We start from the raw sequence: 15,137 nt of genomic DNA on the forward strand, positions 1-15,137 counted from the left end.
ATGTGTTTTCTCTGAAAAATGCATTCATATTTCTTAATTGCCCATACAATTTTGTCATCTTTATAGTAGTATGTCCCTTCAATAATTATGAGAGTCCAGTATTATATCTTCAATATATACTTGATAAGCCCAGAATTAGAATACATATCATGCGGAGACAAAGTTTCTTATAGGTGTGAATATCATTATTCAGATTAATTAACTTAAGAAATCTTTGGTCTTAAAATCCAGCTAGACTCGTGAACATAAAGTTCTCCTAGTGAATATAATTTAGATTGTAAAATGCAAATTGAAAGTTAATTGTTGTTAGGTCTGTTGCAGTTCATAGCAATAACAGAGCAAAATGTGCCCAATTCTGCCCCCTCTTTACAATTGTTGTCATGCCGGAGCCTGTTGTTTCAGGCACTGTGCCAAACCGTCTCCTTGGGTAGCTTTCACTGTCTCTCCTACTCTCTGCTTTACCAAACCTCGTGTCCTTTTCCAGGTGCCAGTCTCCCCTAATCACCGAGGCAAACTTTGTGAGATGGAATCTCCTCATGCTCATCTCTAAGGAGCATTACGGCTGGACAGAGCCCAAGATAGATTTGACGGTTCTTCTAGCAGTCCGCGGTACATTCAGTGTTCTTTGCCAACACCATAATTCAAATGCACCAATCTTCTTTGGTCTTCCTTATTCACTCGTCAATAATCTCATGCATATGAAGCTATTAAAAATATCATGGCTTGAATATGGCTTATCTGAGGCCTCACAACTTTAACTAATCAACGCTTTAAAGAGGTCTTGTGCAGCCAATATGCCCAAATGCAATGCATTATTTTATTTCATGACTGCTTCTTCCATGACCATTGATTGTGGATCTAAGTAAAATAAAATTATTAACAACTTGAATCTTTTCTCCACTGATCATTATTTTGCCTACTGATCCAGTTGTGAAGATTTTGTTTTCTTTACTTTTCATTGCAATTTACTTTTAATTGCAGGTACTTCAAGTACTTCAAGTTCCTGTGGCTTTCAGCAGGCCTGGTTGTGTCATCTGCATCTGGTTGGTTGTTAATTGTTAATTATATTTTTAAAAAACAACTCATAGAACTGGGACTATATGCAAGAATACAAGGGTAAGTCAATAAGTATTGCTATTACACATTCAGTTTAAACATGCACCAGTGTATTCCAAACAAAACACGCTTATACATGGATCTGAAAATCTGAAACTAGTAATTGACTATAGAAAATTCTTTCAATAGTACACCAGTCTCAGTCTCACTAGGGTTTCTTAAAAATAGTGTAATTGTGTACCTGGAAATTTTTTTTGCTTATGTCAGGGTTAATATTACGACTTTTCATAAAACTCAGTGGACATTATCCCAAATCATGGATGCTTTGCAACACCCGTATGGAGGTATTCCTCCTACAAAACAGCAGTTTTCTGGTGAATAAAGCATTGTAAGGATGATTGGAATGACCTCAAAAATGAGCCTTTACAGAAAGATCCTCTACCTTGATGGAATACAGGAACTGGTTTCAGAAAACCATAGCACTGATGTGATAAGTACTAAAGTTCAAACTCACAAGGTTTGGAATTTGCAATTTTAAGTGAACATCTTGACCTCAGCAAGCCTTGGGCTTGATGGGTGCCCAATGGCCGTGTGAAATCCAGCTCTCTCAAGAAGATCATATTTCCATTAATCTTTTAAGCAAGCTCAAACCTAATAAAGATAATTTTATAAAAGAAATTTCAAGTGGAGTGTGTTAGTCTGGGTGGACTAGAGAAACAAATCCAGGGAGACCTAAAATGTCAAGAGCTTTATATAAAAGAGTAAATGTATCTTAAGAAAACATCCCAGTCCAGTCCAGATCAAGTCCATAAGTCCAATATTACCTCATGTCAGATACCAGTCTGTAAGTTCCTCTTCAGACTCACGCAACACATGCAATGACGCCGACTGCAGGAAGATTACAGACCAGTGGGTGGAAAGCCTTGTGGATCCAGTGGCAGTGGAAACATCTCACGCTTGCAGTGGTCTCCATGTGGCTTCTCCAGCTCCGTGGATCTAGCGTAGCTCCATGTGTCTTGTCAGGAGGAATGTCTCCCAGGGAGTTAGTGTTTGTCCCATCTCCAATGATCTATTTATCTCCTTAGCACCTCCAAATGAGATCATCAAACTGCAACCTGATTGACAGGCTAAATTCCACCCCTTCACTCTTAATAGTTATAAATTGATAACAGATTATGCAACTACAACATGGAGATAAACACGGTTTTACCAAGAAATTCAGAGAGAGAGAGAACACCATTCTAAATAATGGCTCCCTAGGGGATCTGCCATGACATTCAAGACAGAGGGGGTAACTCAAGGGAGAGTGGCAGAATTTTAGGATTCCAAAACAATCATCTTGATAGATTTTCTCAAAAGTCACAAGAATATCACAATGGACTTATAATAAAAATATTTCAAGAAAATTGAAAACTGCTTTAAGGAGAAAAAGACCAACAAAACAAGAAAGTTTCACTATGAACTTTTCTTTCCTTCATGACAGTGTAGTAGCAGTGTAGTAGCATGGACTGCCTGGACACTATTCCACTGGGAAACCTCAAGCCATTCATTTCACAGCCTTGCTGTTGAAGCTTGTTTTGTTTGTTCTCAAAACTTAAAATCAGTTTACAAGGAACACAGCTTGAGTCCCATGAGGATGTCACAGGTGCCACTGTGACTCAGTATAAACCAGAGGGTGGATTCTTTGAGACCAGCTATTGAGATGAAAACACTGCCAGCAGAAGAGTAATGGCCTACATGGGACTATATCAAGAAAAAAATAGCTTCATATTTTGATATTTTTAAGTTTCTATGATTTTATAGCAGTACCTTTTGACTTAACCTTGTAACAATACTTTGGATTTGAGATGACTGGTGTTTTGGTTTAGGGCAGATGGAATACAAACGAGAAATTTTCTGCTTAGCAGCCTAACTCATACCCACTATGCCACCAAGGCTCCTCAAAAGAGAAAATTTTAAGAACATAATTTTAAATCTCCTCATAAGAAAAAATTTTCCATATACCAATTGCGAGTTAAAGTAATTTATATTCCATTATTTTATTGTTATGGTTAGATTTAAATGAAGTATAAAAGAAATTAGATGAACCAAGTAAGAGATTGAAAACAAAGCAGACATGAGTTTTATTACTAAAGAAAGACCAGGAGTATATTTGATTGAAATTAGTTATATTTTTACATTTTGGAAAACTGATATGTTTTTAGGCAAATAAGCCACATTAGAAAAAATGTCCAAGTATCTTACTGTTTCTTGAATCTTTACCAATAACTATGTCCTTGGGGAACAAAAATGGAGCCAACAGATGTTAGTAAAAATGCCTGTAAGCTAACACGCTTCTCAGATAAAAACTCACACAGCTCCCACGTTCATCCTATCTGCATGTTTGTGTAAAGAAGATTCTGATTCACACATGTATCCTCCTGCCAGCCATTGCTCGGCTGAAATGATCCTTTCTACACTAGGAATTCAAGATGCTGCCAGACTGGGAAAAGAAATATCATGCTTTAATTGTCTCATGATTTGTGGAATTTTTTCATAATTAAGTGCAATGAATAATTTCATGAACTTGATTGTAACAAAAAAAAGAAACTCAACGAGGCCACAGTGATTTGGCACCCAGGAAAAGCGTCTTGTTTCCCGTGTCATTCACGCTTGTGCCCAAGCTGCTTACCGGGAAATCAGATGTCCTTTTCCTTTAGGTAATGAATCAACGATCTAATAACCCTAATTAGAATATTTAACAACCTCTCCCCTGATGTGGACATGAACAGCAGGTTAAAGTTCAGGGCTATGAAAGCGAACCTGGTCTCTTGGCAGTTTGTTCTCTCTCCATTGGGAGGCGCCATCGCCCTTCAGGTGGAGACAACCAAACCCCGCTGGAGAGAAAGTTGTCCCTGTGTCTGTTTTCATCAAGCACTTGGCCTCTGTCTCTTTGGATCAAAATTCATTCTAGGAAACAGGTATTTCAGTAATGTCTGAAACTAACTCTATTAAAACTGAACAGCACCACAAAGCAGTTTATTTTCTGTGGAAGGTACCTCCTCCGTACCTAACACAATGCATGGTGCAACATTATACCTTTTAATGTTTCAGAAATAAGTGAATTCGATATTTATGTACAATAAAAATGCTTATTGTAAAATATCACAGTCTGCATAGGACACATTGCCCTTAATCTGTGTGTGCTCTTTCTCATTTTCCAGACATACCTTCACTTCTCGATATGCTTGAGCATGAAACACGGTCTTCTCTAGATAATGTTTTAATTAAAATTTCTTTCTTTTTGGGGGCTTTAAAAATTATACTAAACAATTGGAAATATTTAAAAATTAATCATATTTTAATACTACTATAAGATCTGAAACATAAATCCAGTTTTCCATATTGAAACAGAGCAAGTTAGAAGTTGAGCCTTCATTGTGTTTGCTTATATTTTCATTTCATTATCAATTATGAAAAACATGATATACCACTATGCATAGGGCATAGACACTGAACAGAGACCATCCACAATAAGGATTAATTCTTTAACTATTTTAAGTGTGAAATTATACACAGCAAACCACACGATAATTAAGCAATTTGTGACAAAATTGATGGGATTTATTCCAATTTTCAAGTTGTCCAAACATTCTTTGTAACCTTTTCCAAATTATTCCACCACCATTTACATGAACTGGAAGTCTCCTCACCTTCTCATCTCTGCTCTGGAACTTCTGCTGTCAATTCAACTCAGCTGTTACTTGTTTTAAAGAACTTCAAGAGAGAGATTCAGTTTAAGATTTAAAAATGGTCTCAGGGCAATAGTTTAGTGGAATTGTCATGGATCCAGAAGGTTGAGCGATGGCAATTTGAATTTTGGGTGGATATGGTATCCTCTTTGTGTCCGGAATCTTCTATATAATCTTTGAATATATAATGAAGGCAGTTTATGGAGGTAATTAGACATGCCTGGGTAAATAAATTAAATTTCCAAACATTAAAGTGCTCAGGCCCAAGGTCTCCAAGTAACCTAGGAACTTAATAATATAATAACTTGTTAAGGTAGAAGACTTCCAGTTGGTGAATGAAAGTAGCAACTAACAAAATAAAATTCTTTATCGGTGCTGGGCCTTGCAGTCCCCATCACTGTTGGTTAAGACAAACAAACATGAAAGCAAACTCCTCAATTTAATCATTGATAATAGCTAATGTTTTCCCCCTCTTTCTGCTATATGCTACCATGTCACCTTTGTATGCATTATCACCTTTAGTTATTAAAAGAAATGTCTGTAGTAGAAATGATTATCCTTATAATCTTGGGAAGTCTAGGTTCAGAAAGCTTGTCCAATTTCCATTAAGATACATGGAATTTTAAAGTCTATATTTTTCATATTACAAAATTTGGACTCTGTACATCTGAAATCAAACCATTCCTTCAATGAGCAGAATCCAAAGTGGCGTTCGCAAGCCTCCTGTGAATGTACTTGTCACAGGGATTTGACACAGTCCATCAGGCCCTCTGGCTGTGTACTGAACATCACACCACCCTCTCCTGTTTTTACTGACCTCCATGAAGGCGACGCTTTTGCCTATTTTGTTCACCTGAAAAGAGTTGTAGAAAAGAAATTAAATGACATAGCGAGGTTGAAGGCATGCGTAACCCACCTCATCAATTCTGAAATCAACTGTCCCTCCCATAGCACTCTCTACTTTTCTGCTGGGTTTGATCGTTCATTGCAGTGACCACACAGAACACACAGGCAATAATCATGATTGTGGGGTTTATTACGGAAGTTAACAAGGTTAGAAATGTTCGATGGAATACAATTATTTGGACAGAACAATCTCTTCTTAATCATGCCCTTAGGCAGTCATCTCTCTCTATCTATCTATCTGTCTATCTATATATATATACATAAACTTGGACTCTGTACATTTGAAACCATTCCTTCAAACAGCCAGAGGGTATGATCAACTGTGTCAAATGGAGAGAGAGAGAGATTTTATATATATATATATATATATTAGCCTCTCAGATACCTGGGCTTCCTCTGCCCTGCTCAGGTACTGTTATATAGCTCAAGCATTCTTGTCTAGCTCTTTCAGGGCTGTCAATAAATGCCCAGGTGCACATCACCCTGACAAAAGCCTCAACCTGCAGGCACTCAGGTTAGCTCTGTGGGACAGCTAACCAGCTCCTTAAGGAAGCTCTCTTATACCTCCACTTTCACATCCCAGGCTATTACTAAAGGCATTCAGTTTGCTTGTTCTGCGGGCTGGGAGGTACACAGCTTTGTCTCATGCTCTGGGTTATGGGTCTGCTGCTACTGCTCCTCTGCCATTCCTCTGGTGTCAATGCTATCTCTAATGTCCATAGGGTTTAATTTGCAGGGATCTCACGTGCCTGCACTTTTCTCTTGCTGGTTGTGAGATCCTTCCTTCTTACTTCTGAGAAGGCTTGTTTTAGATCTAGCAGGATGACAATCACAATTAAACCTGATAGTTATCATTCACAGCTGAATCGTATAACCCCAGTAGTATATCTCACCACCACCTTACACAGCTCCATCAAGAATAAGTCCCTTCATTGGGCCTCCACTCAAGTACTCCCTCAATGCAAGAACACTTTGTTCTATTAAACTGACATTCCATGATGCTTACCTTCCAGACTTGATCGCAGAAGACAAATGGATGCATAAGCAAATGTGGTGAAGAAAGTTGAGGGCGCCCAGCTATTAAAAGATATAGCATCTGGGGTCTTAATGACTTGAAGATAAACAAGTGACCATTTGCTGAGAAGCAACCAAGCCCACACTGAAGAAGAACACCAGCCTGTATGATCATGAGGTGTTGAAGGGATTAGGTTTCAGGCATTCAAGAAGGAAAAATCATATCATGTGTGCTTTCCATCCCAATATTATTGCTGAGGACTAATGGTGGCATAAGCAAGTGTGGTGAAGAAAGCTGATGGTGCCCGGCTATCAAAAGATATAGCATTTGGGGTCTTAAAGGCTTGAGGGTAAACAAGCAGCCATTTAGCACAGATGCATCAAAACCCACATGGAAGAAGCACACCAGTCTGTGTGATCCCAAGGTGTTGAAGGGATCAGGTATCAAGCATCAAGGAACAAAAACAACATCATTGTGAGTAAGGGGGAGTTCAAACTGGGGACCCAAAGTCCATCTGTAGGCAACTGGACATCCCCTTACAGAAGGGTCTTGGGGAGGAGACGAACCAGTCAGGGTGCAGTGTAGCAACAATGAAACATACAACTTTCCTCTAGTTCTTCAATAATGTTTCCTTCCCCGCCCCCCTCTGCCCCACTATCATGATCCAAATTCTAACTTAAAAATCCAGCTTGACTGGAGGATGCACATTGGGACAGATGGGAACTGGAAACACAGGGACTACAGGACAGATGAACCCCTCAGGACCAGTAGTGAGAGTGATAATACCTGGAGGGTGGAGGGAAGGTGGGGTAGAAAAGGGCAGCCGATTACAAGGATCTACATATAACCTCCTCTCTGGGGTTCACTCAGCAGAAAAGTGGGTGAAGGGAGACGTTGGGAAGTGTAAGATATGACAAAGTAATATTGACTTGTAAATTATCATGGGTACATGAGGGAGGGGCAAGTGGGGAGGGAGGGGAAAAATGAGGAGCTGATACCAGGAGCTCAAATGGAAGGCAGATGTTTTGAGAATGATGATGTCAACAAATGTGCAAATGTACTTGACACAATGGATGGATGTATGGATTGTGATAAGCATTGTACGAGCCCCCAATAAAATGATTTTTAAAAAAGAATAAGTCATTTGGTGATAGTAACAAAAACATAGAAAAGTTGTATTAAATAATTAACTGCACTGAAAAAGTGTATTCACAGGACCCAGAAAAAAACATAGTTGCTGAAACAATGCACACATTTAGCTCTTAAGTATTTTTAAATGTTAGATAAATATATATTAGGTAGTCTTGAAAAAATATATGACTTAAATGAATATGTCTTTCCTTACAGTAAAGGTTACTTGAGAAATTGATGTAATTATTTTTTAATCTTGAGTTAATGTTCATAGACTAGAGACTATTGAAAAAAAACTCTGTACATTTAATATGTTTTTCCTAAGGGAAAGTATTTATTTATTCAAGAAAGACCTATACAAAGAGGTGTTATTTGAAAAAGACTTAATTGAAGAGAAAAGGGCTACCTGGAAGATAATTAGAACAAATATTCCAATGTGAAAGTCCTGATAGGATATGCAAATAAACTCCCTGTGGGATAGAAAGAACAAACAACTGTACCTTAGCTTAATACTTTGGCCATTTGGGAGATCCGGAGTTAGCACAATGGTGATGCTATACCTGGAATGGGATAGACTGAGATTCACAGTTAAAGCAGTTCAAAATCTGAATTGTGCAGTTTTGAGAGTTCAATAAACATCCGTATTAATATAAAGCTATATAGGTGGTTATCATCAACATAGAGATGACGTCATAGCAATTTCACAGAACGAGGCCATCAGTGATAGCATATAAAGCCCAAGACAGGAAGACAGTCAACAGTGGAGTCAATGGATGGAGCAACATTTAGAGTCAGAACAGAGAAAGGCTGTGAACGAATGGAAATTGAAAGAAGAAACTCAGACATGCAAGGCCCTACACATCAAGAAGGGAGAAGGCAGACCAAGAATAATAATGAAAATAATAGGCAATAATAATGAAAATCTTGTTTGCTTTTCACTTCATGTCTAACTCTTTCCTCAGCTGTTGACATCTGTTTGCTAAATCTCACAGTAAACTTTTGGTAGCAAGCACTTTATACACGTTACTCCAGAACTGGTGCACTTCATAGACTTTTAGACACATGAACATATTTTAAGTGTTCACTAATCATATGAAATAATAAACATTGTTTTGCAGAAAGATTAAGTCATGATAAAAGTTGCAATTTATTAGTGACAGACCTAGGATTTCAATGCTGATACCATTTTAGAGAAGCTGAGGACAGCAAATTGGCTAAGCTCTTTTAAAATGGAAGTGCTTTTCGGCCTTCACAAGAAAGGTTTCAGGGGAAAAGACCAGGGTTAAGGGTCAGATAAAGACAAGTGGGACCCTCACGCCTATGGCAAACTTGTGTCATATCCACATTGCAGGTTGTTAATGGGTCGTCGTTCAATTGGGTTGCTGTAGGGCTCTTTATATAGTTCTGCTTCACTGGTTATCTACTTGCATACAGATTGAATAATTTCAGTGAAATGATACAACCCTGATGGACACCTTTATTGATTTTAAGCCATGCGCTAACCGCTTTTTCGGCTTGAATGACTGCATCTTGTATAGGTTTAGCATGAGCACAATGAAGTATTTTGGAATTGCCATCCTTCTCAGTGTGATTAATAATTTGTTATGATCCACATGGTAAACTGTGTTCCTATATTTAATGAAAAACAAACTTCTTTGTAGTATTATGTTTTCAGCCAAGAGCCACAATGTCGTCCCTTGTTCCACGTACACCTCAGAATCATTGGTTATTTCTTTAGTGAACCTAGCTTACCACATAGACCCTCAACCCCTTGAATTGACAGGTGGAGTCCCTTTGATGGAAGGCCATTCTAAATTGCCATATTTATCTTCCTCCCAGCATTTGCCAAATATATCTGCAGCCTTTTTCAAGCTTGACTTTTCATTGGGGAAAAGAAAGTAATCAGAAATGAGAGAGATTCCTGCATGGCCCATGAGAAGAGGAGGTGCTCTCAGCGGCAAAGGGAATCGGAAATAGGTAGTGGAAGAAGGTGTGTCTAAATATCAACTATGGACACAGGATCGGTTGTATAAATAAGGACTGAAATTGTTAGGAATATTTCCTCCTTGTATATATGCATCAAATATGTTTGTTTTCTTCACTTATAAAAGATGAAAACTGAATAGTGTAATTTTTGTTGTAAGCATGTTAGCTGTATCACAATAGGCACAGGTATAACTTTATTATTATCTTTACTTGGAGACTATGAATGGCTTAAGGAGATTTGTACAGGTGTAAAGTTCATCAGTGGTTGATTGTTAATTGGGTTTCATGTCAGCTTGGCTGGTCCTCCACTGTCAGTATTTTGGTATCTAAGGCATTCTGATGTGACCTAACATAATATGATCAACTCCATACAATTATTGCTCTGTACAGCCAACCTGTTGGGAGATTAGGGTACAGCACCATATCTATGCATTTCAACCACCAATAATTATCAATACATACAAGAGTGATTAAATTCCATCATGTTGTATTCATTTCCCTCAGGCAAGATATTCTCCAGGGAAAAAAAGGGGGAGTCCAAGAAAAAACGATTCTATTTGTCCATCTTATATCATCAGTTTATTATATATCTTTCTCTAAAAAAAGAAAAAACCAGTTACTTCTCAGCGAGGAAGAGTGGCACATTGAGTTGGGACTCTGCATATACGAATACCTTGTGGTTTCGGCTTTATTTATTTGAATATAATTTGTCTGAAAATCCGTCACCATTCTTAGCAATATTTTTAAAATTTTCTGCTCAGGATAGTTTTCTTTAATTATACTCTCATTTATGATCATTTTAAGTGTCAGACTGATGTTTCAGTAACCTGTGACATGTGTCAATCCTGTCCTAAGCCCTCTTCTACATGTGGATCATCATTTCTCTAGCTGGTATGATTTACATTTATTATTTCCATATTTTGCCACCATTTAATATTTTATTTAATATATTTTGTCCTGTATCATTTTTCGTGTATTTTTTAATTATGGTTTTCAATTTTGGGTTTCCTACTAATTTGTACATTTCACCCTTCCCCCATTTCTTCCTATGTCATATCATCTTGCTTCTGTAATACATGAATTACTCTAGATCAGAATAACAAATCAATTTAAGAGAAGTCTTAAGTTATTATTTTTTTAATTATGAGTTTAACTTTACTACTGTTATTTCACAATTCACTCTATCTGTTTTTTAAGTTGCTAATAATACATTTTAATGACAAAAGAATGAACATATTATAAACATCAAATAAGTAGGCTCAATTTCTCATTATTATATTGAAGCCTTTCATATGGACTTTCCAAACTGCAGTTAAATTGGAATATTACCAGCTCGCAACAGGAGTGCAAAACTGCCTCTGGCCATGCCAGCTGACATAAACAGAAATCTCCAGAAGGCAGTCAGAGTGAAAACAAATCATTTTCTTTAGCCAACTGCAGCTAAATATCCTACTTTTGGGAAGTTTACAAAACAACCTACTACCAAAATTATTTTGAAAACCTTACTTGAATTAATCTATTGCCAAGTAGCCTCTAAGACGCTCAGAAGGTACATTGTAAACCACCCTTCAGTCAAGATTGTTTAATTTCCCAATGTTGCACTGTGTGTGTGTGTGTGTGTGTGTGTGTTTCACAATCACTTGCCATCAACTCGATCTTGTTTCATGGAAACCCCACGTGGGTCAGAGTAGAATTGTGCTCCAGATAATTTTCAATGGTTGATTTGTCAGACATATTACAGTAGGTATTTCTTCCAGGACTCTTCAAGGTGGATTTGAATATCCTCCAGATTTTGTTTACCAGTTGACAATTATGTAATGGCACCACTCAGAGACCCTTGGGATTCATAAGCCTTACCAACAGACTTGTGAATGCTTACTTCAAAGGCATAGCTAAAGGAGCTTCCACGTCTCTTCTTTGATCTTTAATTTTGTTTGTTTTTTTGGGGGGCAGGGAGTTATCATGATCACTTTACTCCCTTTTTAAAAAATCACACATTGCACTTTTGGAGGACAGTCAGGTATTTTAAGTAGAAAATACCCGGAAACTCATGTACACGTACGTACCCACACAGCAAGCTGACATTTTACAAACAAGAATAGAATTAGTGCCTACTCCTTCTTTACAGTAAGGACATTGAGAGAAAATATTGGGAAGGCTCAAATATAGGATAATGGTGTTGGTATGTGGGAGAAAGGTAATGCGGCCAGAATGACCAGAGTAGAGCATCTTCCAGGGGGAAATGAATGCTGATTTTAAAGAAATAAACAATAACAGTCTTGGAAGGCTTTTGAGTAAGGTGTATGATAAACTGATGATATACAATGAATAAATAGCATCTCTAGAATTATTTTATCTTAATCTGGGAATCACTGGGAAACAGATTTTTTTTTATTTTTAAAAAACCCACAAATTTATTTGAATTCTAATTTTTCAAGAAATTTCTTACAAACTATGTGTAAAATATTAGGAAGTAATTCTTGTTCTACAAGTGTGAGTTGATGAAGGCTTGCACTGCTGAGTCTTAGTTCTTTGAGCAGATATGGAACATTTGGCACATTTGAGATATATTTTGAAATAACAGATTCATTTGGGTGTGAGCTTGGAGGAATAAATGGTAATTCTGAAATTTGGTTGTTAGCTGCTAATGGGTCAGTTCACTATTCATGACAATCCAACGCACGATGTTGGAATCCAAAGTGCTTTCTTTGGTTTGTTTTTGGGAGTAATCACCAAATGTTTCCTTCGAATCCATTTTAGCATGGAAGCTCCGCCGGTACATGGCCATCATGATAGCAATAGGCAAGCCTCCTCTAAGAGGTGTGATGCTTTTGAGGAGGTGCATAGGTCATTAATTATCTGGGTTTCCCACAATAAAGGAGATCATTTGATTTCTGAATATATGTGCGTGTATGGACATATGTGTGTATACATACACATATAATACACATGTGTATAGTGTGGTGCGGCCAAATAATAAAACCTAAAAACTAGAAGATTTAGTATAGAATTAAGAGAGTAATTAATAGCTACTTGTAGAGTGTTAAGTTAGGGTAGATATGCTGAGGTTATAGTATTTTGGGGAGGATTTAAAGAAGTTCATGGAAAAATTCTATTATCTGTCGATTTTACTTTTCACGAATCCTTAGAAGCTGCCTAAACTACTGTCAAGCATCCTGAGCTTGAGAGAGTGGTGGGTTGTCAGCACAAAGTTAGGTAGGCACTTGCTAAGACATGGGAAAGGATAGGGACCCGTCGAGAGACAGGAGTGAGAAGGACATTCAGTAGATGATTTTTTAATTTGTGAAGAACACTTTCTATTTAAAGTGGGATTAATAGAAGCTGGGGCAGAGCACACATATTAAGGGAAATTATAGACAGCAGACACGGGCATGTGGTTGCAAAGAGTTGCTTTAAGGTGAGCAGAAACACGGGACTGGGTCTAGAGTGGAGTTTGAAGTAAAATGAAGATTTTCAAAGATGGAGGACAGTAGAGTCCATTGTAACAATTAAGTTTTCAGTTGAGAAAGTGTCAGGAAGAAGATGATGTAGAGATTAGAGGTAATTGTTCCCAGAACACAGATAAATCAGTTACTTTTATTTTTTTAATCACAAATATATAAAATTTAAATTTATATCTTTTGGGGGCTGCTAACCTCAAAGTCAGCAATTCAAAAACAGTAGCTACTCTTTAGGAGAAAACAGGACTCTCTACTCCTTTAATGAATTATAGTTTCAGAGACTCACCAGGTAAATGTACCCTGTCCTATGAAGTTGCTATGAACTGGCATCAACTTAATCCCAGTGAGTTTGGTTTGGAGTTTTGGGTATTTGGGAGATATGGTTGCAGTAAAAGGAGGAAAGCATCCTCTGAATTAATTTTCTCTCTATGTTGATAGGAATTATAACCAATTTTATGGCTGAAAACAATACAGTTATTTTCTTACAGTTGTAGAAGTCAAATGACCCAAATCAATTTCATTGTCAAGGTAATGACCAGGCTAGGTTCTCCTGCAGGCAACAAAAATCCATCGATTTGTCTTTTCCAGATTCCAATAGAAAATAGTATTTCCTAGTTTGTTGCCCTTTCCTCCATTGGCAAAGCCCATTAATACAGCTTCTGGGTCCACCATTTTCCTTCTAAAGATAAACTCCCTTTGCCTCTCTGCTATAAGGACGTTCATGATTGTATTTAGGGATGGACCCATATGAATAATTCAGAAGATCCAGAAAAACTCCTGTATCTCATGATCCATTATTTTAACATAGCTGCAAAGTTCTGTCTGACATGTAACATGCAGAGTTTCAAGCGATTAAAGCTGTAGATCTCTGGGGACCAATTTCCAGCTACAACACTTGTTGAAATATCACTAAAGTGTATTATCTTATAGCTTGGAAGTTTAAAAGTTCTGCTCTAGGGGGTGTCCCTCCTTATTGGGAGCTCTGGGTCTTTATTAGCAAACTTTAGATTGGATATGGTCTTTTTCTCTTGTGTTTCTAGGTAGTTTTCTTTTTAAAAAGACCTCACCAGAAAGAATTAAATTAAGGATTACCTTCTTCCTGTATATATGGCACCATAAGCTTATAAGCATAAAATTTGGATGGCATAATTCAGTCAATCACAGCATCTACCTAATAATTATTGAAGTATTTGTTCCAGGCACTGGGGTCAGTGGTGTATTCAGACTGTTATATGGCACAGACCTTCCATTTGACTCCATGGTGAAAGCAGACAGAGAAGAATCCGAGCAAAAGTGAGGAACAGTAGGCTGTAATTTGAGTACAGCAACTACTGGAAGCCATCACTGTCCATATAGCTCTGGTTTACACAGGTTTCTGAATCTGAATCTGAGGGCATTAAGTGGATATTTAAAAGAAGTTTTAAAATCTTTTTCAGTGCACTGGTAAAGACTGGGCGTGGATGCCTTATCTGGCCTCTTTCATCTTCAGTAAGGAGAAGGACTCTCCAACTCTTCACCACACATTGTCAGACGTGCCTGTTGTCCAAGATACCCATGCAGGTTTCCACAAGTCAGGATCCAAACGCAATACGGATATTGTCTTTTATTCACAGTAGCACATCATTCCAGCCGGAAACCTGGTTTCTCCTTGGTCCTCATCCTCTCAACTACTCAGTCCTTTGAGCTCTGTCTTGTTCTGTAGACCAAGAAGGGCATCTCTCTGCTTCACCCTGGTGGCTCTGCTCCTCAGTTGCTGCAGCCTCTGGTGCCTCTGTGGCAGTAATCCCACACGGGCTCCACTGGTGGCTTCTCTTTCCTAATGCTCATGAAATTCTTGTTCCTGCTTCTTAG

This window comes from Tenrec ecaudatus, chromosome 6, assembly GCF_050624435.1.
Source record: "Tenrec ecaudatus isolate mTenEca1 chromosome 6, mTenEca1.hap1, whole genome shotgun sequence".
Lineage (NCBI taxonomy): Eukaryota > Metazoa > Chordata > Mammalia > Afrosoricida > Tenrecidae > Tenrec > Tenrec ecaudatus.